At 42.2% G+C, this 27044-nt stretch overlaps 1 protein-coding gene across 1 annotated transcript in view; it reads left to right on the forward strand.

Annotated features, from left to right (window-relative positions):
• The window catches only part of WARS2 (tryptophanyl tRNA synthetase 2, mitochondrial), a 201064-nt gene that overhangs the window by 81359 nt on the left and 92661 nt on the right, over positions 1–27044 (forward strand). The window lies entirely within an intron of this gene.

Raw genomic sequence — 27044 nt, forward strand, 5'->3', positions numbered from 1 at the left:
GGGATAATGGAGCTTTTGTGGGTGGTTAGAAACGGATCCATTTAATTCCAAACCCAGTCGCAGCCGTGCGGATGTGAGAGTCCTACAGCTCTTGTATGATTCCCGTGAGTGGTGTCCCTCCTGAGAAAAGCAGAGCAGCAGGCAACGCCAGATGAATTTCTCAAGAATGATGAAGAGCAGAAATATCAGTGGATGCCTGCAAATTACCAAATTGGAAGCCATTTGCTTCTCTAGAGGGGTGCTCTTCTCTCTTAGTTACGAATACCTGCGTCGCCTTTAAACCCGTTGTTCGTTACCTAGGCTTTCATTTTGCCCTCACAGAAAGCAGGTTCTTCAGACAGGTTTTTTTTTTTTAAAACTACGATTGTTAGATCACTTAAGGTTTATTCTAAGTCAGGGTGACTTTCGAACGGTTGTTCTGCCGTTTTGTTTTATCGGTAATTGATTACTGTAATTCCCTATTCATGGAGCTTCCAGCTTCCTTTGTTCAGCCATTGCAGGTACTGCAAACTTCTGCAGCCCATTTGATTTCTGGGAGGGGGGGGGGGTCATAGAAGAGTCCCCTGGCCATAATTAATGTGCCCAAGGTAAACTGCTTCTGGAGGTTCCCTTTGTTAAGGTGGCCCATTTAGTGAAGACACGTAATTGTGCTTTTCAAGTGATTGCTCGCTTTTTTATGGAACACCCTGCCCGATTCCATTACAGCCATTGATGATTTTATAATCTTTCGGAAGCAGCAGAAAACCTTTATGTTCAATAAAGTCTAATTTCCTGAAGGTAGCCTTGTCTTCTGGAATAACTATTTACTTAATGATGTCAAATATATGTATATATTTAAATGTTTTGTATTTGAACTGTTTTTATGTATTTTATTTGATTTATTTTTGCTTGTAATCCACCTAGTAAGGGTTCCCTCTATAGGCGGAATAGAAATTGTTATAAATTATTTGGGGTATTTGTGTATGGCAGGAAGGTAGGCCATATTGTATAAAGATTGGGAGAGATGTCATGAGTTGTTGGATTGGAAAACAAAGACACAAGACTGTCAAAGCTAGAGAATGCCAACAAGGCTCAGGTATATGCCACATGAGCAGAAGACACAAGACTTGTTTTGGCTCGATCAAGAATAGTTATACAACTGATGATCCAACTGGTTGCCAAGTCTCAGTTTTCAATTGTCAATAAAGACTGCTGGATCAGTCCCTCTCTATTAAATATGCTAGAAATTTACCAGGTCTGGTTTCTGTACCATCTCATCTGAAAATTAGGGAGCTTATTTTTTTTGGTTTAATAAAACTCATGGGGCGGGGGAAAATACTGTCAAGATGTGATTTTCTGATGGATCCCGAGTTACTGTCCCAGCATCAGATACCTGGCACCGTTTGCGAGAAACTGCAGGAGATGGAATCTCACTTGTCATTAGCTGAACTTATCTCTCAGACGAAGGGTGTATCCCTACAATGAGCAACACAGATGGACGCATTCTCAGAGCACAGTAAATGCCCCATCCTCAATGTGTAAGTCTTCCAAGGCTGTGCTGAAGTCTTGGCTCGGTCCTCAGACGCATCACCTAGGGTTTTGTCCACATGAGCTATTGCTTTTGTAATTAAAGAACAGAGGGAGCGCTTTCTGAAGTGGACAGCTTGGCTGGATCTTCAGCTCCAATGATTAAAGCGTTATAGCTGTTTGCATCTGCTGCAGCCAGAGCTCATAGACCCTGCCTTCCAGTCTGCTTTCGATTACAGTACCATCCTTTACCATTCACTTTTCATTATTTTGTTGTGGTTTTGTTTTTTTTTTTTTGTTAATGGAAAATCTAGAAAAATCAAATTAGGCTTGTCTAATTGGATGATACGTTTTATTCCACTGAAGATCTGCAGAGTTTTTAAGGTTTCCTCATTATAAATGTATTAAGCTGAATTTCTTTTGGTTTGGGTCATTAAAATAGTGCTCATTTTTTAGGAATTTGTCAGTACTACAGCTGTTTTTTATTCAAATTCCATAACATTTTTATTTTTAGTTTAAGCTTTGTCTTTGATTTCAAGTCTCTCTCGCTCTTTCTCTCTCTCTCTCTCTCTCTCCACCCTGTTCTAAAGTTGGAACATAATCCCTAAATTTTAGCCATATCTTATTCTTTAAAGGGACAGGTCTCCTCCCTCCCCCCCTTGTAGTGATGAAACCAAACTGAAATGAATAATGGCAAAGTTTGACTCTGGCAGAGTATACTGTATATCCTCTATAATGTATGAAGGAGAGGGTCACTTAGGTCTCAGTTCTGCAAACCTCCAGGTCTTACCGCATACAGGAGAAGGCACCATCCTGATTCAGAAGGGACGAACACAGCTTGCAAAGTATGCAGTTACAAACCTGTCCGTATGGAGCCTTCATGTATTATGGGCATGTGCTGATGATCTACAAAGGGCTTTTTTGTTGGAAGGAGACTGTAAATATTTACTGCTGCTGCACATCTGCACCTAACAGGGCATCAAAAGAAAAGACAGAGGAGGCAAATAGCAAATTTGGTTAAATTCTCTTCTTGGAATCTGTAGGTGGGGTGGGTTCTGTGAGCCAGTTACACATGGGCTGGGTGGAACTTACTGAAACAGATCCGATCTTTATTTATTTATTTATTTATTTATCGAGTTTTATATACCATTGTTCGGTTTCGCCATCACAATGGTTTACAAAGTATTGATGTTTAACAGAGTGTACAGAAATTCACGTGCTTGTTAACATTGTTATCATAGTCGTTATAAGCATAGTTCATTTGTTAAACTGTACAGGTTAATTACGTGCATTGGATTGGTTCTGCGTGTTTATATGTAGCATAGAGTCATTGGGTGTTTGGGTATGCTTTAGTGAACATCCAAATTTTTAGTTCTTTTTTGAAAGTTTTTAAGTTTTGCTGTGTTCTCAGTTCGGTTGGGAGGGTGTTCCAGACTTCAGGGTCTCCTAGGGAAATGGCTCTCTTCCGAGTTGTGGTAAGTTGTTTGTGGCGTGTAGGTGGAATTTTTAATAGACTTTTGTTAGCTGAACAGAGATTTAGGTTTGGTGAGTGGACTTTTATGGATGCACTTAGCCAGTTTGTTTGTTTTTCATATATTATTTTGTGTATTATGGATATTATTTTGTAGTCTATCCTGTATTTTATTGGGAGTCTGTGTAGTGAAATGAGAGTTGGAGTAATGTGATTGTATTTTTTCATTCCTGTGAGTATTCTGGCGGCTGTGTTTTGAAGGATTTGGAGAGGTCGGATGGTGGTGAGAGGTAAGTTGAATAGCAGGGAGTTGCAGTAATCCAGGTTGGAGAAGATGAGTAGTTGGAGGACTATTCTGAAGTCGTTGGGGGAAAGGAAAGGTTTTAGATGTCATAGGGTTAGGAGTTTGTGATATCCGTCTTTGATTTTAGCGGAGATGTGGTTCTTGAAGGATAGTTCCTTGTCAATTATGACTCCTAGGTTGCGGGCATGGGTGACAGGGGAGATTGCGGTCTTTTGATTCATTATGTTGAGTGATGGTAAGTGCGTAGGGTTGTTTTTTCTATCCAGCATGATTATTTCAGTCTTATCAATGTTTAGGATAAGTCTCATGTTGGTTAGTAGTTGCTTTATTTTGGTGAGGTAATTGGCTGTTTTTTTGTAGGTGTCTTCCAGAGAGTTGTGTATTGGGATAAATATTTGGATGTTGTCAGCATATATGAAGTGAGTCAGTTTAAGGTTTGAGAGGACGTGGCATATCAGGAGAAGATAGATGTTGAAGAGTGTCGCCAATAGTGCTGAGCCTTGGGGAACTCCAGTGTCAAGGTTTATTTTCTTTGAGAGGGTGTCATTGATTCACATCTGGTAGGTCCTTTGTGATAGATAAGATGAGAACCATTGAAGGATTTTTTCGGTTACACCAATTTCAGATAGACGGTCAATCAGTATTGAATGGTTTACCGTGTCGAAGGCTGCTGATAGGTCTAGTAGGACTAGAAGGTAGCTATGGCCGTTGTCAAATCCTTTGAGCACGGTGTCGTTTAAAGATAGGGGTAGTGATTCAGTGTTTAGTTGTTTTCTGAAGCCGAATTGCGTGGGGAGTAGGATGTTGTTCCTTTCCAGGTTGTCACTGAGTTGGGAGTGGACAATTTTTTCAATAATTTTGGCAATGAATGGTAGGTTTGATATGGGTCGGTAGTTTAGTGGGTTTTCTGGATCAAGGTTGGTCTTTTTCAGTATGGGTTTGATAATTGCTGATTTTAGGCAGTTGGGGTACTTTCCTTCTGTGAGGGATAGGTTCACGATGTCGGTTAACGTTTTTGTTATTGATGGTTCGATGGCTTTGATCACCTGTATGGGTATGCTGTCGATAGGGTGCTTAGCTGGGTTCATTTTTTTGATGATATTTTGGATTTCCAGTGATGATGCTGAATCAAAGTTGGGCCAGCTTAGTGTTTGATTGATTTGTTTTTTTGGGTCTTGCGTGTTGTTGTTTATGAAGTTTTTGATTTTTTCATTAAAGAAACCTGCAAAGTCATTGCTTGAGAGCTTGGAGGTTGGTGATGTCTGGAGGGTTTGGTTAGGCCATGTACAATATTGAAGAGCATTCTTGGGTTGTGTTGGAATTTTTTTTTTTTTTTTAGTAGAAGTCTTTTTTTGCGTTGTGGATAAGTTTTTTGTAGTATGCTAAGTGTGATCGGTAGGTGTTCAATAGTGTAGCTGTTTTGTTGTTCCTCCAGGTTTTTTCTTTTTTTTCGGAGTTCATGTTTGGCTGATCTGATGTTGTCATTGTACCATTGGTTTTGGTTTTTGGGTTTTTTATTGTTTTCTTTATCGTGGGGTTTATCTTGTCTGCTATTGTTTTAGTGATGTTGAGCCAGGATGAGGTGGCGTTTTCTGCGTTAGATAGGTCTATGTTTGTGAGTGAAGCTGAGTGTGCATTGCCTGCTTGTATTTGTTCTTAGCAGGGTTTTGATTTGTTGGTAATTGCTCATTCTTTGATCCATTTCTAGGTGTTTGGAAAGTGAAGGTCTTTGTCTATAAGAAAAATAGATGAGACCATCCCTCCAAATACAGTTTTAAGATGAAACCAGTGGGAACAGACACCCAAAGTTTAAGAAAGCAGAAGGCTATGTAATGTTTAACCTCCAGGCTCTTTTACGGAGACCCATTAAATGCCAGGACATAGATGGAAAAGCAGATTTCTCTTTGTTCCTTTATAACTCATGCATTGTTAACCAAAGGAGGGAAGACCAGGTTTGTTTGTGAGTTACCAATGACTAAATTTACTTCTTTCAGTGGTACAACATGAAGAAGCGGGAACAGCCACTGTATCATGCTCCCCTGCCCTCTTGTTTTCTCTCATTCTTCTGCATCCCCACCCGCACCTAAAAATATCACCCACATCTCTGGTGACAGTGCCCTATATTTCAGAACGCCATTGCACATTTCTAGCATATGCATTTAGGGGGGCAGTTTTGTAACATTGCACATAAGTTAGCCGGTATATATACACATAGGTTCCGCCAATTTTCAAAGCGGTCTTAACACGCATAAAGCCCGCTTTGAAAATTATCCTGGTAAAACCATGTATGCACAATTGCTCCTGCTATTTGGTGCACCTGGTTTTGTCGACAGAATTTAGGTGTGCACTTCTTAAAAAATCAAAAGATATGCGCGTAAGTCCCAACCCCTGCCTAGACTCCACCCTCCCGGAACTCCTCCCACCTTTTACGCACATGTACAGTGTGTATGCAGGTAATTTTACATACATATCGGGTGCCAGCAGGTAAAGCACTACTTTACCCACATATGTCCTATGAAAATTGCTCTCTTAAGGTAGGCTTTGATCTAACTATATAGTATCTTAAGTTCTGTTTGTGTATTTCAGTTTGATGACTTGCCTTTCCTGAATGTCTCAAAGCAAGATACAATTGAAAACACTTCTTCCAGACACTAATGGCAAATGAAAATCCAATCAGTAAACTGGAGGGAATCTTTGGAGTCTTAGAAACATTGAAAGCTTTCCCGTGCTCTAGCTACTTGCTGATAATATTATACTAATTAGGAATACCGAGTTTGTTCTGCCCCTCACATCCCTACTCAGGGCAATGGAACAGGAAACCCCTTCTATTTCTCCCTCAGCATCAGAAATTATCTAGTTTGCAATCCTTTTTTTTTTTTGTCTTGGTGAGGAACAACGTTCCAAATTCATGTCAAATGCACCTTTTAATCATGAAAAGCTAAATCGGCCAATGTCTGCAAAATTGACTTTGGCATCTAGTAATTAGGTGACTACGTTCATTTCATTTATTTAAGGGCAGGAGTTAAGTTTCAGCTAGGGATGGGCAAAACTGTAAAATGTAAGGTTTGATGGAAACTCTAGTTTTCCCATAAAATGTGAAATATCTGATGGGGGGGGGGGGGGGGATGGGAGGGAATCCAGTTTCCCTGATGAATATGAACCAATCTGAAATTGACCTCAAATTGTTCTCATACAACCCTAGTCCTATTAACTGGTCAATAAAATCAGCATTTTATGTGAATCCAACAGAGAATAAAGCAAGTGATAATCTTTCCTTGTTTTTAACAAGACCTCTTATGTGCAACTAGCAGTAAGGGGGGGTACTCTATTTCCCCCCTCATCTGCCCCTTACTCAAGCCTGTTTGCATCGGGCTCTAAGGCAGAGATATATTTTTAGTTATAAACCTGCTAATGGCCAGTATCATTTTTCATGGTCTTTGTAAGTCATAAACATTTTAATATCAAAGCTTTTATTTTTTTTATTTTGTGTGTTTGCCTATATTTCTCATAAGTCCATGCTACTGGTTGTTTTATTTTATTCTCTCTGTTGAGCCATGAATTGGCTGGGCTTCCACCATCCAGAACATGGGCTGTGGAAGCGCTCTGCTGCTCCGTGGCTTGGCTGTGGCACTTAGAATTAGTAAATCCATGCTTGGCCTATCCAGGTGTCAAACCATATGTATAGCAAGCAAAGAGGGTAATGGTAACCAAACTTCAAATTGGTAACACTGATTTATCTAATTTCTTTTGAATAAAGTACTGTGGTTATTTTGTCAGTACCGGGAAAAATCATGGAAACTGTTATAAAGAACAAAATCACAAAACATTTAGACAGACATGGTTTAATGGGACCCAGCCAGCATGGATTTACCCAAGGAAAGTCTTGCCTCACAAATCTCCTACATTTTTTTGAAGGAGTGAATAAACAAGTGGACAAAGGTGAACCGGTAGATGTGGTATATTTGGATTTTCAGAAGGCGTTCAACAAAGTCCTGCATGAGAGGCTTCTAAGAAAACTAAAAAGTAAGTCATAGGAGGCGATGTCCTTTTGTGGATTGCAAACTGGTTAAAAGACAGGAAACAGAGTAAGATTAAATTGTCTGTTTTCACAGTGGAAAAAGGTAAACAGTAAAGTGCCTCAGGGATCTGTACTTGGACCGGTGCCTTTTATTATATTTATAAATGATCTGGAAAGGGGTACAATGAGTGAGGTGATCAAATTTGCAGATGACACAAAATTATGCAGAGTAGTTAAATCTCAAGCAGATTGTGATACATTACAGGAGGACCTTGCAAGACTGGAAGATTGGGCTTCCAAATGGCAGATGAAATTTAACATGGACAAGTGCAAAGTGATGCATATAGGAAAAAATAACCCTTGCTGTAGTTACACAATGTTAGGTTGTATCTTAGGAGTTACCACCCAGGAAATAGATCTAGGCGTCATAGTGGATAATACATTGAAATCATCAGCTCAGTGTCCTGTGGCAATCAAAAAAGCAAACAATGTAAGGAATTATTAGGAAGACAATGGCAAATAAAATGGTGGATGTCATAATGCCTGTGTATCGTTTCATGGTGAGACCGCACCTTGAATACTATGTGCAGTTCTGGCCGCCACATCTCAAAAAAGATATAGTAGTTGCACTGGAGAACGTACAGAGGAGGGCAACCAAAATGATGAAGGGGTTGGAATGGCTCCCCTATGAGGAAAGGCTAAAGAGGTTAGGGCTGTTCAGCTTGGAGAAGAGACGACTGAGGGGGGATATGATAGAGGTCTACAAAATCATGAAAGGACTTGAACAGGTTAATGTAAATCGGTTATTTACTCTCTCAGATAATAGAAGGACTAGGGAGCATGCCATGAAGTTAGCAAGTAGCTCATTTAAAATAAATCAAAGAAAATTCATTTTCACTCAGCGCATAGTTAAGCTCTGGAATTCATTGCCAGAGGATGTGATTACGGCAGTTTAACTGGGTTTAAAAAAGGTTTGGATAAATTCCTAGAGGAGAATTCCATAAACTGCTTTTAATCAATAAGGAATAGTATCTTGAGATCTATTTAATGTTTGGATATGTGCCAAGTACCTGTGACTTGGATTGGCCACAGGATGCTGGGCTTAATGGACCCTCTGTCTGACGCAGTATGGCAACTTCTTATATTCTTATGTAAATGATCAATGCAAGCATAAAAGGATTTAAGAGACTTGTTTTTTTTAACTCACTACTGGATATATTTGTGTCTCTGTCACCTTCTTATCACTCTGCTAACACATCAACTCCTCTCCCAGCCCCGACCACCACCACTATTGTATTGCAATCTTATGTTCAGGCATTGTAATTAACCCTTATGTTATGTTCAGGCAACGTCATCTTCTGCTTGGACTTTCTCATTTTGTTTTGACTGGAGGAAGGAAGTGTTATTTCTGAAAAGCTAGTCAAGAAAGTTGTTCCAGTAAAAAGGTATTATCTAAATGCTGATTTAGCCATGTTTTGTATATCCAAAGTATTCATGGGTCCTGCAAGCTATCCACATAGCTTAAAAATTACCCCCTTAGTGGCAAATGAAGAGTCTCCACTCTCCAATAAAAGATGGTGCTCATTGACAGATGCAATTGGTGTTTCCTTTCCCTTGCTCTTATTAGCTCCATTGCAGGATGTGGGTCTCCAGAATAACTTTACTTTATCTCCCTCCCCCATTGTTTTTTGTCTACAGACAGAAAGTTCAGCAGCACTGGAACCCAAGTTAGCCTTGGCTGGCGAGATGTCTCCTCTGAGACTTACTCTCAGTGCCATTTTTTGAGCAGAAGGGTTGCTTCATTATTTTCTCCATGGAACGTCCAAGCTTTGCCAGCTCTCATGAGAGTTTACATGGAAATACAAATATGACTTTTATGTGCAAATCATTAGTTCAAATGTTGGCCTTTGTAAAACCATGCCAGAAATATGCATGGCTTTGCAATTCTTTCATGACTAGGACAGCAGAGTAAAACCAAAAGTTGGGCTGAATGTCAATGAAGACTTGAGCCAAGCTCATGCCAACTGCCTGACTCTATTCCTGAAATGAGGATGTCAAAAAGAAGGCAATCAGTAAGCACTCTCTGGCATTACTTTTTGTTTACTGTAATGACCTTATATGTTACCGTCAGTATTTTTTTTTCATATGTGCATATTAAATTCCCATGACTTAAACTATGTTTTGACTCATAGAAACAAAATAGTCACCATTGACTTACTTTGGATCCCCTCACTTGCCTGTTCTGATCTATGAAAATGTTGGTTAGGCATGAGCAGTTCTTTGGGAGGTTCCCTATTTTAAAGCTTGTACCTACTTGAAATACAGGTGTGATGAAATTGATAAAGACAGGTTACTATAACTTGAGGGTATTGAGAGGATTAAAGCCATGTCTGTCTGGATCCTGAGGATTTTAGGATAATTTTGCAAACTTTTATTTTCTGGATTAGATTATTGTAACTCCCTCCTTTTAGGGGTTCTTCTTTGTTCAGTTAGACCTCTAAAAATATTACCAAATTCCCCTGCTTGAGTTTTAAGAGGAACCACAAAGCACAATCACATTAATCCCGTTTTATGTATTTATTTATTTAGATTTTTTTATATTCCACTTTTCACACGTTTCGGCACTTCAAAGCAGATTGCATTCAGGTACTCATGCCAAATTATGCTGGTTGCCAGTTCAGCAGAGAATTTTAAACAAAATACTAAGGTTAATTCATAAGATCATTTACTTCCCCGAGATGACATGGCTTGGTTTGAGTCTCAGCTATATTTGCCACAGAGATGTTTACATTCAGCGAATTGAAGGCTCCTAGCTATTCCAACAGTACACCGTGTACATTTAGGGGAAATCATGATCAAGCAATCTCAGTAGCAGGGCCCATACTATGGAATACAATATCAGAATAGCATCGTATGCTAGTGGATTTGAAAGCATTCAAAAGCATGCCTTTTTAAACAAGCCTTTGGAGGGTAAGAGATTTTAGTTAACAACACTAGGGTTGACAGATGTTCGACCATTGTGTTTTATCACTGTCTGATGGTAAAATATGACGTTCTTACGTGTTTTTATGTTTTCCGTTATTGTAAACCGCCATGATCTCTGGAATGGAGGTCAACAAATGTTTTTAAATAAATAAATAACGAGGCATAGGCTTTATGAAGCAAAGTTTTCGCTCTACTGTGATTGGAGGATTAGGAGGCTGAAGCCTAGACCGAAGTAAACTCTGACCCTCCTAATGACAGAGCTGCCCCTGGTTAAATTCATTTCATCAAAGAGCAAAGATAGTAGGTACTAGTCGCACACCGGATACAAATGGAGGTCACAGCAGAAATGTCGCAAGTAGAAATATTGTCCACCAAATCGCAATAAAGTCAAGAAGTGTGATGGTAAATGGAACCTTCTCTGAAGAGAGAGCGGTTTTAAGTGGTGTACCGCAAGGATCGGTGTTGGGACCGGTCCTGTTCAATATCTTTGTGAGCGACATTGCGGACGGGATAGAAGGTAAGGTTTGTCTTTTTGCGGATGACACTAAGATCTGCAACAGAGTGGACACGCCGGAAGGAGTGGAGAGAATGAGACGGGATCTAAGGAAACTGGAAGAGTGGTCGAAGATATGGCAGCTGAGATTCAATGCCAAGAAGTGCAAAGTCATGCATATGGGGAGTGGAAATCCAAATGAACTGTATTCGATGGGGGGGGAAAGGCTGATGTGCACAGAGCAGGAGAGGGACCTTGGGGTGATGGTGTCTAATGATCTGAAGTCGGCGAAACAATGCGACAAGGCAATAGCTAAAGCCAGAAGAATGCTGGGCTGCATAGAGAGAGGAATATCGAGTAAGAAAAGGGAAGTGATTATTCCCTTGTACAGGTCCTTGGTGAGGCCTCACCTGGAGTACTGTGTTCAGTTCTGGAGACCGTACCTTCAAAAAGACAAAGACAAGATGGAGGCGGTACAGAGAAGGGCGACCAGGAAGGTGGAGGATCTTCATCGGATGACGTACGAGGAGAGATTGAAGAATCTAAATATGTACACCCTGGAGGAAAGGAGGAGCAGAGGTGATATGATACAGACTTTTAGATACTTGAAAGGTGTTAATGATCAAAAGACAACGACAAACCTTTTCCGAAGGAAAAAAATCAGCAGAACCAGGGGTCACGATTTGAAGCTCCAGGGAGGAAGATTCAGAACCAATGTCAGGAAGTATTTCTTCACGGAGAGGGTGGTGGATGCCTGGAATGCCCTTCCGGAGGATGTGGTGAAGACCAGAACTGTGAAGGACTTCAAAGGGGCGTGGGATAAACACTGTGGATCCATAAAGTCAAGAGGCTGCCAATGAAGAGTGGGTGACTCGCCAGAATGATGGCTACTGCCTGGAGTCAATACCCTTATTAAATAAACATACACAGGCTTACTGTGACTCCAACATCTCTCTAAGCTTCAACAGCAAGAGGAAATGTGGAAAAAAGGATTCACACTCACAAAGAGGGGAGTAGCTGGCTTGTTACGGCGGTTACTACCCCAAATCAAATAAGCCTGATACTTCACTTTCAATGCATATACAGCATAGTTCTCTGATTCAACGGCAGGGGAGAAGAAAAACTGATACTTCACACATCCAGCAGAGCTCTCTGCTTCAACGGCAGGGGAGAAGAAAAGAGGGTTCGCACTCACAAAGCGGGGAGTAGCTGGCTTGTTACGGCGGTTACTACCCCAAACCAAATGTGCCTGATACTTCACTTTCGATGCATATCCAGCATGGCTCTCTGCTTCAACAGCATGGGAGAAGACTTATACGTCACGCATATCCAGCATAGCTCCCTGCTTCAACGGCAGGGGAGAAGAAAAACAACCAATAAGGGCTAATAACATAGTCTGGGTAAAACAAATATGCATGGGTGCAGCTTGCTTATTGCGGCGGCTACTACCCCTAACTAATCAAGCTAGATATTTCACTTGGATGCAGCTCCATCACTGCTCTCTACATTAAAGGTGGGGGTGGAAGGGAAATAGAACCAAGAGCTAAGAGAAACAGATACGGTAAGTAGGAGAAAAAATATGTGTGAAGCTTGCTGGGCAGACTAGATGGGCCATTTGGTCTTCTTCTGCCGTCATTTCTATGTTTCTATGTTTCTATGTAAGTACTTTTTTATTCAAAAGGCTGCATAAGTTCTTTGAAATAAACACATGTATGCATTTGATGTGAATCTGTATTTATGATGGCATTTCACTTGTATTGTTGTGACCTGCTGCAAACTCTGGCTCATGGGGGAAACAAATATTTTAAAAACATTAAAATAAATACAAATTCACCTTATTTATTGACCCTCCCCCCCTTGTATTTGTGGTTTACCGGAGGGTTGGTATGTTCCTAACTATACTTTGCATATATGTTATAGTCAGTGCATACCATCATTCAAGTCAGCATATACATACTACTCGCTTCTTACGTACAAGGGGGAAAAAAAGATTCAATGAGACATTTTTGGAAAATTAACATTTCCTGAACATTTAGGCATCCGGCTCTCCATCCTGTGCTTAGCAAGGATAATCCTAGAGGTATGTGCGAGGATGAATGATAGGAGCACCCTTTAGCCCTTTCAGAGGCTTCTTATCTACTGTACCCCCCCCCCCCCCACCTCCCACTCCCCACCCTCCCCTGTCAGGTTGAATTGGAACTTGCAAGCAGGAGCCTGGGGAAAGGCTTAAGGTGCCGGGGGTAATCATAGCCATGACAGCGTAAAGAACAGATGTTTTTGCTCCATAGAGGCCCTTAAACACACACACACACACACTCATGCAGAAATGCATGCACAATGAAAACAGCTCCCATCTTCTAACCAGGGAGGATCCCGGCAAGAAATATAAAGTGCTGACACTTTTACGACCTGAGATGCTTACAAAATACAGAGGCTAGGTTTTGTTTGCTTGCCGTGCACAGCTTGATTTCACATTCTGGAGTGATCCTCTTCCACCCCCACTTCACGTCAGGAGGAAAAGCTATATATTTCCTTCCTCAGATGGATCTATTGATTCTAGTCAGGTGTGGACAGCAAATAAATTACACCAGCAGATATGTATATATATATTTTTTTAAATATCGGCTCATTAGACGACTTGTCACTTCTCGGGGCCTTGATCTACGTGAAAAAAAGAAAAGGGGAGGAAAAGCAACTTGGTTTACAGTTGGCTCCGGCTGATCAGAGGATCTTCTCCCGTGCTGATTTTGTGCTTAATTTGGGGGATTTGAAGCTACGTCTTCTTATTATGAATAATGAGGCGGCTGCATGTCTCTCTAAATGCACTGAAATAAGAATGTAAAGAAATAATTGAACTGGGCTCAAAGTAATGTTGGGTAAGTCGACTGTGAGTGGTCTTGAGATGTGTGTGCTAGCTGCCAGATTTCAATTTAATAAAATGGTACGAAGTTTTAGTTCTTTAATAAGCCATTTCCTGATTAACTGGTATTATCATTTCTTGTAACTCGCCTAGAGTGTTGAAAGTGCAGGGAAAGACACAAATGCAAATAAATAGTAATAGTCACCAGATATCCATTATACAGTACATGTGTGTGCGTACTCTCTCTCTGTCTATTTTGCTTATAAGTGCATTGGCCTATGGGCTGGGCCATTTCCCTCCCTTTGTATGGCTTCCTGAATGGCACCATTTACTGTGCTGAGACTCAGAACTCAAATATGGGCAGAGAAGTTGATGGCTTATTTTTTTTTTCTCTTACCCACATTTTTCTGCAAGTGACCTCTATTGATACCTCCGTCAAGGAAAAACACACGCAAAACCTAGCGGTCAGTTGGATGCAGGGATGGATTTCAAATTATGGCACTGATAAGCAGAGGGCTGGGGCTAAGGGAGTTTTGCCCCCGAAATCAAAGAACAGCAAAGGGCGTCCCAGTTTTTAGGTATCTTGAGATCTGGCACCCTGGGTATGTGCCTATGTTGCCTATGCCTAAATCCGGCCCTGGTTGGATGGCTGGAAATTTTACCTCCTGTATGACTGATGGAGACAATTGGCCTTGATTTATTAAGTTTACTCCACCCTCCCCAAAGAGACTGAATGGGAGAAAAGCCTTAGTAAATCTGGCCCTGTGAATGCAGACTGTGAGAGAAAGCCATCAGTGCCTTTGACTGGCAGTAAACCCCATGAGCTAACATCAGAGAGTCAATTTTCAAAAGCTCGTGCAGATGCATAGTACGTGCATGCTTTTAACGTGTGTCCTGGGTAGAAAATTTTCAAAAAGAAACTGCCCAGATAGCATAAAGCATGCATAGTAAAAGCACCTGTGTGCACTGTAGCTGCTGTTTGTTCAGGTAGCCAATTGAGGGTAAAATAATACATACGTATGCTTTGCCTTCCTCCTCCTCCCCCCCCCTCCCCCTGGAAACGCCTCTTTTAACTTGGATGCCTGTTCATACTTTTAGCCGGACAGAGGAGGGGAATTTTTCCACCAGGCTGGTTTACCTGGATAAAGACTTATTTCCCTGGGTAAACCAGCTTTGACATTGTCCACAGCATGCTTCATGCCCTCAGGACCTGGGAAAAAATAATTTTCAAATAAAAAAAAATATATATATATTTTCTCTTCATAAAGTCGGGTCTGAAGAGGGAGCGAGAGAGCATTTTTTTCCTCCTTTCCTGGCGGTCTTCTTAACAGCCCCTGTGGAACCCCCCATGGAGGCTTTCCAAGTGGTTGCACAGGGCAGTGGAGGGCAGTAAGTTACAAGGCACATAGAATTAAGACTCCAGATTAGGTATCATATTTTCTCTGTATTCATCCAATCTGTGTTGTAGTGGTTGTCTGTCAGATGTAGGGTTTATTCAAAGGGTTTGCTCATGAGACAAGACAGTTGCCATGGCTCACCCATGGATTGTGGATTATAAAGATCCCCCTCCCCTCTCCTAGTTGCACTTCCTATATAAAATTTATACTTCTCCGTTTAAAAGTTTGCACTGGACTCTCCAATTAACTCAGTCCCTCTTTCATCATTTGTTTATTAACTTGATAGTTATAAGGGTTTTTCTTTTGGATTGTCTCTTTAAACGCTACAGTAGAGAACCCATCTTACAAGTAGACATATCCCAACTTCTCCTGTCAAAGGATCACATAAGCCATGGAGCAGCTCTTTTGAACATGCGAAAGCCACCAGCAATAAGCAAGCAACGGTATGGTGCGTGCAACACGTTACTTAGATACCGAAATCTCTGTTTAATTCCTTGGCTAGAGATGAGTTACTTTATTGTGGTCAACACCATGATCCTTTGCCAAGAACAAAGCTCTGTTAAACTTGGAAAGAATGGGAAGGTTGTTGAGCCAGACGGTGCCTTTAGCCAAAAAAAAAAAAGTCCTGAAATTGCAGCACTAACTGCGCTGTCAAACCAGCAAACCCCCAAACCGGCATGTGTTTCCTGGTCTTCATTCTTTGTACTGTAGCATTTCCACATGTCCCAGGACAGGACCTATCATATAAAATTAACTATGATAACTTATTTAAAAAAACAAAATGGGGGGGAGGGGAGGGGAGGGAAGGACATTTCTGTAAATTAGCAAACCTTTGCGATTAGTTACAGCACATGGAGGTGTTTGAGTTGACTTGCATAAAGGAATGAAGGTAGAGGTTTTCAGCGTGGTGCCTGTGGTTGTGGAGGTGCCGCTTTGCAAGGGTCCCGGTGAGAATTCAGTCCAAGCAGTGGATTCAAACTTGGAGTTCACTGATTCCAGGGCAAACTCTCTTCCCTTTACCAGACTTTCTTGGAAGCAGTCTTGCGTGATAGCAAGAGTTGAAATCAACTGGAGCACCATTCCAGAACCCAAGATGCATGGATTCACATCTTGCTCATGCAATGTTTGCTGTGACAGTAGCTGTCAAGTCATGGGTAATCAGGTCACCCTTTGGACTATCAAATTCACTCAACTGCATGGCAAAGTCCTACCTGCAGGTGTTTATGGCCCCACAGCTTATTTGTTCTGTTACTGCTAGGAGTGCTCATCCTCTTCCAGTTCACCTAGCAATAATGTCTTGTTTTTAAAGCATCTTAAAAATGCCATGTCCTGAATACTCTTGTAATCCAAACCTCAGAAAAATACGTACAGCAGTCAGACTAACATAGAATGGTGAAAGTATTATCATATTGTAATAATTCCTCAGACTAAGGAGGAACTCCTAGCATGGTCTCTGTCTGGATGTTCCACTTTCAGTAAAAATGATAATATTTCAAACATTTTATTCTAGTCTGAGGAATGCATGCAGTGTACATTTTTGTTGGGTTTAGAGATTGCTCTCGACCTAGATTTAACAGACTGAAGGCTATTATGTGAGCAGAGCATTATATGTCTAGGTCAGAGGAGGCAACAACGCACCCAGTTTTGCATTTTCAAAAGTATGCATGTTGCTTTGGTCGGGGAAAAGTATCCGCAGGAGAAGCAGGTGCAGATCTCCGTGGGTACTTCTTTTCCTTGGCCAGTTTTCAAAGCGAAAATATGTGCGTACTTTCCCCTTTAAGAACTGGTGCAAAACGTGGGACTTTGCATTTACTCTCCCAGTTTGGCTCCCAAAGGCTGAGCATGCACACTAAACTGGATTTAGAAAACTGTAGCATATTTGGACCTGCTGCAGACACAGGAATGGTTCAGGGATACAATAAGACTGGACCATCTTAGTTATGGTGCAGATATTTATTTACAGTGCTTCAAGCATACACGAATCAAAATATTAGCTCACCTTGCGTCAGGGGTCACTGAGTGTATCATAAGGTCCTACCAGCTCCCTGGGGCCCCCTCAAGCTCTCTAGGCCTGGGCTCTTATGGCAGGGTGAAAGAACCTCCCTTCACCCAGAATCCCTTGCAACCTTCTGCCTTAAGGAGACCTGGGTTAAAAGACTGAACCGGGCCCCTTAAGGTAGAATGGGGGAGTTGTTGGTACACTAGGGTGTACCTACTAAAATCAATGGCTATATGCATATAAATGAAAGAACATCACAGAAATATCTATAAGGTTTTAGTCATGCTATAATTTGAGGCATTGAGTCTATTCCATGCACTTGAATTTATTCCATTAAGCGCATGACTAAAGGCAAAGGTGTTGTTTTTGTTCTTGTAATATTTCATTTTGTGGGGTAATAATGATGGCCTTGGCATCTCTTGAATTTCTCCTGTCAGTAAATCAAATTGAATTATGCTGAACTGTATAAAAAAAAAAAAAAAAAAAGAAAGCAAGCAAGTAGTGAAGTTAAATTTAAGATGGGACTGGCTGAGGTTTTCACAGTTAGTAAGCTAGAATGGAGTTTGACCTGGATCCCCAACCTCTCTGTTCCAGTAATTGGACTTCCATTACCAGTGTACCGCATCCCAACTACAACTGAGTCTAAAAACTGAAATCTTTTGTTTACACCTGGGAAATAATGGAAAACAACCTATCAAGCCAGAATAGCTCTGGCAACATATGGAAAGGATAATAAGGTTGGCTTCAAACTTCTTGAATTAAATCAAAACAGTCTTGGAAAAGGCATCCTTCCATCGCCTTGGATCTCCTTAGCATACCTTACAGCAAGAACCGACCTCGGTAGTAAAATTTATTGCAAAGCATTCATGTTTCTGCATTTCAAGGATGAGACCAAATTCTGACCACCAAGGTGGCTACATAACCCTCGTCTTTCATTTCTTTGTAACTTTTATTTGCTTGATATGACATAACTTTAAAAGTGTGTTGTATATCTTGTCTTGCACCATATAACGTGTAGATAATTTTTTTTATAATTTTCCTGGTATTTTTATTGCGACTCGTCCAGTGTGCCCTATGGTCTTTAAAGGAACATGCAAATCGAAAAAAATGACTTAACATCCCCTCCTTCTCCAGAAAAGTTCATGACCTGCTTTTGAAGTCAGTTATGTCCATGATTGTGTATACTCCAAGCATTTCATTCCTTGGAACGTTTTCATGACACAATGGATTTTGCTGTCTTTTCAACGCAAGCACCATTTCGGGGACCGTTGCTTTTGAAGTGCCCATCGGAACAAACACTTCATGGCAATGCTTTGACATTGATCCATTCTGGGAACTATAGGGACAGCAGATGCACTGTGAATGGGAGCCCTTGAAAGCTTCTAAGGCCGACATGTCAACATATTTCACGCTTAGAGCAATTAGCTGGCAAACCTCATGAGATGTGCCACAAACAGCAATTTAATAGTGCAAGACTCAGGGGCACTCAACATTATGCCAACCTGAGCTGTAAAACATTTGCCCTCTTGGCCCATATGGAAAGACGTTACTCCCTTAGCCGCTGGGCACTGTCTATTAGACTGCTAATAATTCTGGACTTCTGCTCGATGTAATTGCGGCAGGGTCCCCTAAATATGGTCCTCAGTCTGCTAAAAGCTGATGTGAAGAGTCAGAAGGCCGCAGTGGGTTAGGTCTCCTGAGGTCTGGTCAGCAAGCTGCTGAGGGAGCTCTACTGCTTGAATAGTGGAACAGTGCAGCTCGACCTGGCGATTGTGACCCCAGAAGGTGTTCCCTGAATCAGAGAAACAGGGTAACTGACAGGTGTAGTGAGGTTTTCTTTTTGTCAGAAATCTTATATTGAGTAGGGTGGAAGGACTTTGTGTGGCTTTTGTGGTTTTACTTTATTGTAAGTTCCCCTTTTCCTATTGTTGCTACAATCGTCTATCTCGCGGTTATTGTTGATGTAAGCTGCTACCTCAGGAAATTAAAGCAATGGTCCCTGGAAACAGCACTAACGAGTGATTTTTTTAATATAATTAGTGCGTGTGGGCTTTCCCTACCAGAGGGTTACGGGATTAAAGATCCCTGTATAAGCTTTGAACCTGGCATTCCAGAACTAGGTCTACGATCCTGGCCCGGTGGCAGCCTTGGGTACTGCCATGCAGGGGAACTTGGGTTGGATTCCCGGCTCTGGTCCTCTGCTTCCTAGATTGGTCAGGACAAGGAAGTCATAATCGTCGTGCGATGGCGACACCTAGTGGCCAGATTTTAGGGCCTGTGATTTCAGGGTCCTGGAAGCAGCCCTGGTGCATGGGCTTTTGGGTAAGGACCGTCACTGCAATGACTGCACTAAAGTGAATTGGGAGGGGAATGTAGAATAGCGAGGAAAACCCCCAGACAAGAGCAAGTGAAAGCTTATGGCTCCGGATCACAGCTCTGGTCCAAATTGAGCTGGAAGCCTAAAGGAGCAGGAGTGAAGTGATGGAAATAGGACTTCATGTCAATGTATTTGTTTTTTATCAAATTCTCCATCTCCTAATCCAGTAACAGAATGGGAATCTTCCTACTGTGGAAGGCCTACTCGCTTGGAGTGGAAAAGGGCTGCAAACCAGAGAAGCCAGGGTTCAAATCCCCTCCACTGCCTCAGGTACAAACAGAATGCGAGCCCTCTGGGGATAGGGAAATAGCTAAGGGGACCTGAACATAACTCACCTGTGAAAAGGCGCGAGCTTCAGATACATAGATGAATGTATATAACCAGCTAAGAGATGAAACAGGGTTTGGAACTACTGGCCAATGACTGCAGCTTCTTTAACTAAAATCCTTGCACTCGCTCACAGTTTTAATATATATGGGTGTGGGTGTGTGTATATATAAATATATATATGTATATATACAGTGGGTAATTTTGTAACAGCCAGCGTAAATTAGATAGCAAACATGTGCCCATGTTATATCAGCTTTCAAAGACAACGTATGCATATACTTTCCCTTTTGAAACTTAGCCCATCATAACTACCCTCTCACACAATTGCACCGACTACATTGTGCGCAGAAATTGTTTTGCGCAGACCTTTGCTCAGCCCAGGTAAATTTGTGCATGAGTGCAACCCACGAGCACAAGTTTATCTGCATAGTAGATGAGCAATTTTGGAAAAGGCCACTCCTGCAGATAAAACACTGTTTTATCCTCAGAAGTCCCTTTGAAAATGACTCCCATGGTCTATGATCTGTATATCACCCTATAAATACAGAATTCTGCATGAACCTTATTTGCCATTGAAGAGCTCTGGTGATATCAAATCAAGGGACTTAAAATTAAATTAGATGTCCCCTCGACCCACAGATTTATTGATTTGTTTAAAATATTACTGTCCTACGTGAGTTACAGAAATAACATACCTAGTCATATAAAAACAAATTTACAAGTTGCACAAAAAAAACAAACCCTAACATCAGCCAGATTTAAAAACAAAAAGCAAAACCACCCCCACTGTGGGATAGCCTGACTCGTCATTAAATGCTGATTTAGGGACTAAGTTAGATTAGCATTCCCTATATGCCTGTTCACAGACATGCCCTTTTAGCCTTTTCCTAAAGGCCTTTATGCAGGCCTCAGCCTGTAAATCCTCCCACAAACAATTTCAAAGTGCAGAGCCAGCAACAGCAAAAAAAGCTGCTCTGTTATCACACAATCTGATGTAACCTTCAGCAGGTTTCCTTCTTGTGACCAAAGCTGGCGACTAGGGACATGCGATTTCAAAGCCAAGATAATATCAAGTGGCATCAGGGCCACCTGCCTCGCAAAGCATGGACGAATGAAACTTTGCTGCTATCAGACTTTCAGTTCTTCGGTTGTTTAACCATTCTGTCTTAATATTTGTACGGTACCCTAGAACAGAAACAATATATCTGTGTGCGTAGTGAGTGGCGTCAAAGTCACGAAAAATGCAACCGTTTCTTTAAACGGCTGACAAGACCATGGCTCTCTTTTGCTCAGATTGATATCTTACTACTGACATTTTTTAAATTGCATTCGTTTTTCTATTGTAGACCATTTTAGGAGGCTTGACAAAATCATGGAACCCATTGCAATGTAAAATCAGTTCACATTCCAAGTTAGCATGCCGATGTCGGAAATGTAATGGATGCACTCCAGGGGAGAGGGGGTGCCAGCATGGCCATTTGGCTAGGGCCTACAATGTTCAATGGAGCCTACATTTGTTGGGCAAAATAAAAAAAAAAGCTAAATATATCTATTTCTAACATGTATAAATAAAAATTTCAATTGTAATTGAAGGATTTGCTAACAAAAAAGCTCGAAAAGCCTTCTTAAATAAAAATTATTTGGGAAATTTAGAAAACAATTTCTCTTATTAAGTATCACATCAGAACCTTACATAGGGGCCTACTTTTCTTAGCTGGCACGGGCCGAATTCCTGCTCTCTCCAGCCCTGAATGGATGATTCCTAAAATCATCGAATAGTTTGTTCTCTCACTGTTCCTTCTTTCCAGTCGTGATGCATCCTCATCTTTGTATGGTTTTTTTAGGCCCCGTATAAAGCAACCAACACAAACATCTTCTGTGTGTGGGTCTTCTGCAGGCCATCGGTAGATCCCAACCCACAGTTTGGGACCATCTGACCACGCAGCTCTAAAAACCACCAAACCAGACATGTTTTCCTTTGCTGGCTGTCACTTCTAGTGTCTCAACGGTGCCCTACCAATGAGGCTAGGCAACCCTTTCGAGCTAGTCAGCCCCTGTTCGTATTTTGCAACTTTCTAGTTTGAAAGGAAGAGCCTGAAACGGTTGACATTTGCAGTTCCATTGCGAGCAGAAAGACTGGTTAAGCCTTCCAGACTGTTTGGAGGACAAGACTTTCATGTTCACTAAGATTCTTTGGTGCGCAGGAAAAAAAAACCAAGGGAAGCATAGCAAGTCGAGGCTGGAACTTGATACAAGTGAGATTTTCAACTTATGCAACTGAAAATAAATCCAAAACAACGGGGAAGGCCCACTAGGCGATACCTAATCGGACACCTTTACTGTGCTATGAGCTCTGGGTATACATGATAAGGGGAAGAGAAACTGTAAAATTAGATCTGGCAACCCACACAGAGAGGCCCAGCGCAAGGTCCTTGGCCCGAGGCAGGCTAAGAAAGTTGAGGAATTGTGGGGGGATAAGGGACTTGGCAGCCTCACTTCCTCTGGCTGTATCCAAGACTAATTAGTTTGCAGTATTTGTGTGTGTGTTTGTGTGGAAGTGATCCAGCTCTGAGAGGCATGGGCGTGAGGAAATCAAAACCAGATGCAGAGAGATGGAGTTTTAGGGGGGGGGGGGGGGGTTGGGGTGGAGAATGGGGGAGGGAACAGGACAAGAAAAGCTTATCCTTTTAAAATACATTTTCTTTTCAGGAGGGAATCTCATCATTTTCATTTCATGACCGCTAAATCGCCATGGCTCCCATGCCTATCACATCTCACATCTGGTTCAGAACTCATTAAAAGATCAAAAGGCCTGCCTATCAGTTCTACTTAGTTAGGAGAGGAGCTGCTGGATGGTTTTTTTTTTTTTTTTTACCAGTGAATACGTTTTTAATAATAGCTTAAAGAACTTCTTAACACCCCCATAACTTAATACCAAAAATCTCTTCCTGTAGGCCAGCAAATCACTTAGTAGCAATGGAATGCATCTTGCCAGGGTTCCACTCTCCCATGAATCTGGTCATGCTGCATTCTGATGGCTGCAGGCAAGGAAGGTCTCTGTGGAGCTAGCAGATTTATTACATTATCTCTTAAAGTATGTGTATGCCTCTACTTCTGTCTCTCACATTAAGACATCTACGTCTAACCCTACCCTCCTTTCAACTCCAATAGTAATATCATTTGCATATATTAAAGGATTTACAGTCTAACAGTAGTCTGGCATGCTTTACAGTCTTTAGCACCTCAGAACTGTTCTGTATGGCAGCCTCTGGGGGTGAATGCCACCTTATAGATTTTACTGTGTAGACGCTGCATGCCATCCTGTCACCCAAGGGACTGGAGAAGGAATGAAATGGTTGTTCTTGCTCATTTATCGCTGGGCATCCTGCATGCACAGAAAGGCAACTGTTTTGTCCACTTTTGTAAAGGAGGGTCATCAACAGGAAAGCCAGGCTCAGAACTAAATCAGCTCAACTTAAAAAAAACATGCAGACTGTAAAATGGACACTCTTCGAGCTAAATTCTGACTTGCCAATGGTATTGTAGTTCTGTGGTCTCCGCAGCTTTTTTTCCCCATAGACACAGAATGGGAGATAAACCTCAGTAAATCAGGCCAAACCCTTTTGCTTTTCTACACTTAACATTCTTAATCTTGGTTGCCTTTAGGAGGTGTGCCCCAGCTATCTTTTAATCTCAGTGTGGAGATTTTTACTTCTAAAAGTGAGCAACACCTTGCAGAGCTAGAGGTATCAAACTGACTACCACAGTTTACTCTTTTCCTTCAAAAACTGAGATATCAATTATTCTGACTTCCATGAACACAACCATACATCTGAATATAGGGCTTAATTCTTTTTACCGATAAAAACTAAAAATGTACGCAAATAGTGGAAAGGAGGTCCTGACATGAGGCTCAAAGAGACTGGACTTGGGAGTAAGGTTAAGAAAATGTCTTCATGGAAGACATGGTGGGTGCATGGAATAAGCCCGGCAAAGGCGCTGATGGTGGCAAAAGCAGTGACCGAATGCAAAAACAGCTGGGAAAAAAGCACCAAAGATGCTTTGTTATGAAGAAGTAAAGGGAAAACCAGCGATTAACTAGAGTCTGTGAACTGTAACGAGAAGTCATTGATTTATGGTCCTTAGCTGCCAATTCGTTCTGTCTCTCTCTCTCTCTCTCTGTTTGGATCTCCTGTGTGTATCTGTTTGGATCTCCTGGCCTGTTTGGATCTCCTGTGTGTATCTGTTTGGATCTCCTGGCCTTTTCCCCCTTACCTCAGAGCATCCTATGACGTGATTGTTGCAATCGGTTGCAAGCCCATCTCGCGAGACCGCCACTCTTTCCTCCAGGCCAGGCCCTTTCTCGCAGCCTCCTGACACCACACCTCCCCAGCAAGACACAGCCATCTGCCACGCCTGCCTCCGGACTCTCGCTAGGCCGACGTGGAGTCCTCCTCAGAACGTGGCAGGAAGATGCTCTGCTCCAGCTGGCTGCTCTCCTAAGTAGCAGGACACCGCCTAGACCTCAGGGCTTGACCTTCCCTAGGGCGCGCACGTGCTGACTGCACTAAATTTAAAGGGCCAGTGGTGGTAACTCCTCGGGGGCACCTCCTGATGACGTCTTTATTCCAGCCCTATAAAGGGCAGAGACTGAGACCCCTCCAGTTCCTCGGCAACAGGTTGACTCCTCCTAGAGAAGTGCTTTGCTTGCATTCCTGGTTTCCGCTGTATGTTGTTACTGTGTTCCTGTGTCCTCTTCTTGGTTCCTTTGCAATCTGGTCATCTCCTGAGTTCATATCCTTGTGGTCTGCTTTTCCTTCATCTGTCTTCAGTGCCTCGTTCTCCTTCCCCCTCCTCATTCCTTATCTGTTTGGATTGGATGCCTGGCTTGACCTCGGATTGGACTTTGATGTTGCTTGATCTCTGCCAGCCCCTGACCACTGCCTGCTTCCACTTCTGAAAGAATGCTGCCTGCCTCTGACCACAGCCTGAACCTGACCCTGTTGACTGCTGCCTGTCCTGACCACTTGCCCTGATGTCGCGTCCTTCTCTGTGCTGGCCTGCAATGACTTCATCTAGACAGATCTTCACCTCCACAGAGGCCCACACCTAAAACCAACTGGCCCCGGCGCCTGAGGACTGATATTGGCGAAGCTCCAGTTGGGCCTCTGCTTCTGCCAGCTCCACCTGCCAATGGTAGGGATTTGTGGGGCTCCTTCCTGCAGGTAGCGCCAACTCCCCTTTGGCCCAAGAGTCCACATCCACAACAGTGACGAACAAAGGATTTCTAGTGCCCTGAGAAAGGAAGAAGAAATAAAGAAAGGACAATTCTAGGCACTGGCTGGGTTAATATTCAAAAGATCTAGATGCTGAACTTAAGCATTTAAGTGCCTAGATCTACATAAATGAAAATTTCCCCCTAAAAAGGAGGCAGGGTCAGATTTAAGTTGGGCATCTAATGCTAATTTCCTGTGCTAGGTGCCTAACCTGGGAGCCTAGCTTTAGGCGCCTTAATTTGACGAAGTTTCAGTTTAAAACTTGGGCACCTGAGTACGGCTGAAATTCCGTCAGTCCCTTAGGTCACTAAAACTGGGGCACCTCGCTTTCCTTTGAAAATTGGCCTCTATGGAAATAATATATCAAGAGAAATAGGTCAAGGATTTCAGTAGATGGGAGTAATTCTCTTTTCAGGAGGCCTCTACATAAATGATCCAAACTGAAGATATCTGGAAAGAATGACAGAAAACCCAGAGTAACTCTTCGACGGGTCTTCACCCGGTTCCACCCACAACATCTGGCTTTGTAAAACTCCTTCACTTTAGGAAAAGTGATCTTGCACCCTGTTCTTGGCCCTCAAGGCTGAGATGGATCCATGTGTATTGGTTTTTTTTTTGTTTTTTTTTAATTGTCGTATGGATCGAAAGTGCCCACATTATCAAGAGTGAAGGAGCCAACAGACTTTATAACATGTGAGTGCATACTTGGTCTTCTGACACAGCTTGGCTCTACATGGGACCAGATTAATTGTATTCCCTCCAGGCTCATGCTAGGAGCGGCTTTATTGCCAGCATTACTCTTCAGAAGAAGGATAGGGAAGGTTGCTGTATGATTTAGGTTTGGAAAATAGCCAGCATCAGAACTGCAGAAAAAAAAATCCAAATCTATTTCTTTTTTTTTTCTAAGACCAGAAAAATGTAAAGAAAGGAGTCTATCGGTTGTTAAATGCACGGATGACATGAAAAGAACATTTTCTTGAAACCCTTTGAGGCTCTTGGCCAACGTCTCCAGAGGAATCTAAGCTGGCCCATTCCATGCAATTTCCTGAAACCTGATCCAATTTTCTTCATGTAAGTGTCTCTAATAATCAGATTAGAAGGAGCTGAGTTGCTCTGACTTTAATCCCTGGCTTGTTGTGGTGAGATGGAGATTTAAAGGCAGGAACCCAGCGCTGAGGAAGCAAAACGTAAGGAGGCATTTTCCGAGGGCTAACTTGTCAAAAGCTTTCTGAACCCCAGGCTGGTTTTATTTGTGTCTCGCGTTGGAAATGAAGTTCATTGCTGGCTCTTCTATCTGCAGACCCACACCTACCATTAAAGGTTGCCCCCCTTGCAATGGCCATGAATGTAATTGCCATTTGACCTTCAATTCCTTCTTCCACTCCTCCATGGAGCTGTGAATGTTGCCTCCAAGTTTAGCTGTCCTGAAATAGCTAAACCCAGACTCTCATCTCAGGCAATGTGCAGCAGTACCACCGGGCAGTTGACTAATTTTGCCAAATGGTTTTCATCTCAAGTGAATGCATGCAAGCAGAAGAGGAATTTGCCTTGTGTCTGAATCGGGCCATGGAAGAAAAGTAGTGTCTGCAAAGTAGCATGGCGAAATGTGGCAGGCAAGACTCGCTACAAAGCAAGTAATCTATGCTACTGGTACCAAACCCCTCCTCATCCTCCGACCTTTGCTCTTCATCGCCTTTCCTCTCCACTGTTCCTTCTTTCAAGTCGACAGCCTGCGGCAGGGCCTCACTGGAGAGGAACAAGAGATCATGGACAAAAGAAGAAATTGCTCTCCTCCCTAAGGTTAACAGCTAGAGAGCCCTCAGCGGAAGTGGGGTGATGGATGGTTTCTTGCAGGAAACGCGGACCGTCAAGAGGAAAATACAGCCAGCAAGAGCGAGAGAGGAGAAAGAAGAAAAAGACAATGAAAGCATGCCAGTGCAGACTGTATTGAGGAGTTTGGAACTCTTTAAAAACTACAAACTAGTTTTTATTTTCCCAGCGTCTTCCCTTTCTCTTTCTTTTTAGTGC

Source organism: Rhinatrema bivittatum, chromosome 15, assembly GCF_901001135.1.
Source record: "Rhinatrema bivittatum chromosome 15, aRhiBiv1.1, whole genome shotgun sequence".
In the NCBI taxonomy this organism is placed as follows: Eukaryota; Metazoa; Chordata; class Amphibia; order Gymnophiona; family Rhinatrematidae; genus Rhinatrema; species Rhinatrema bivittatum.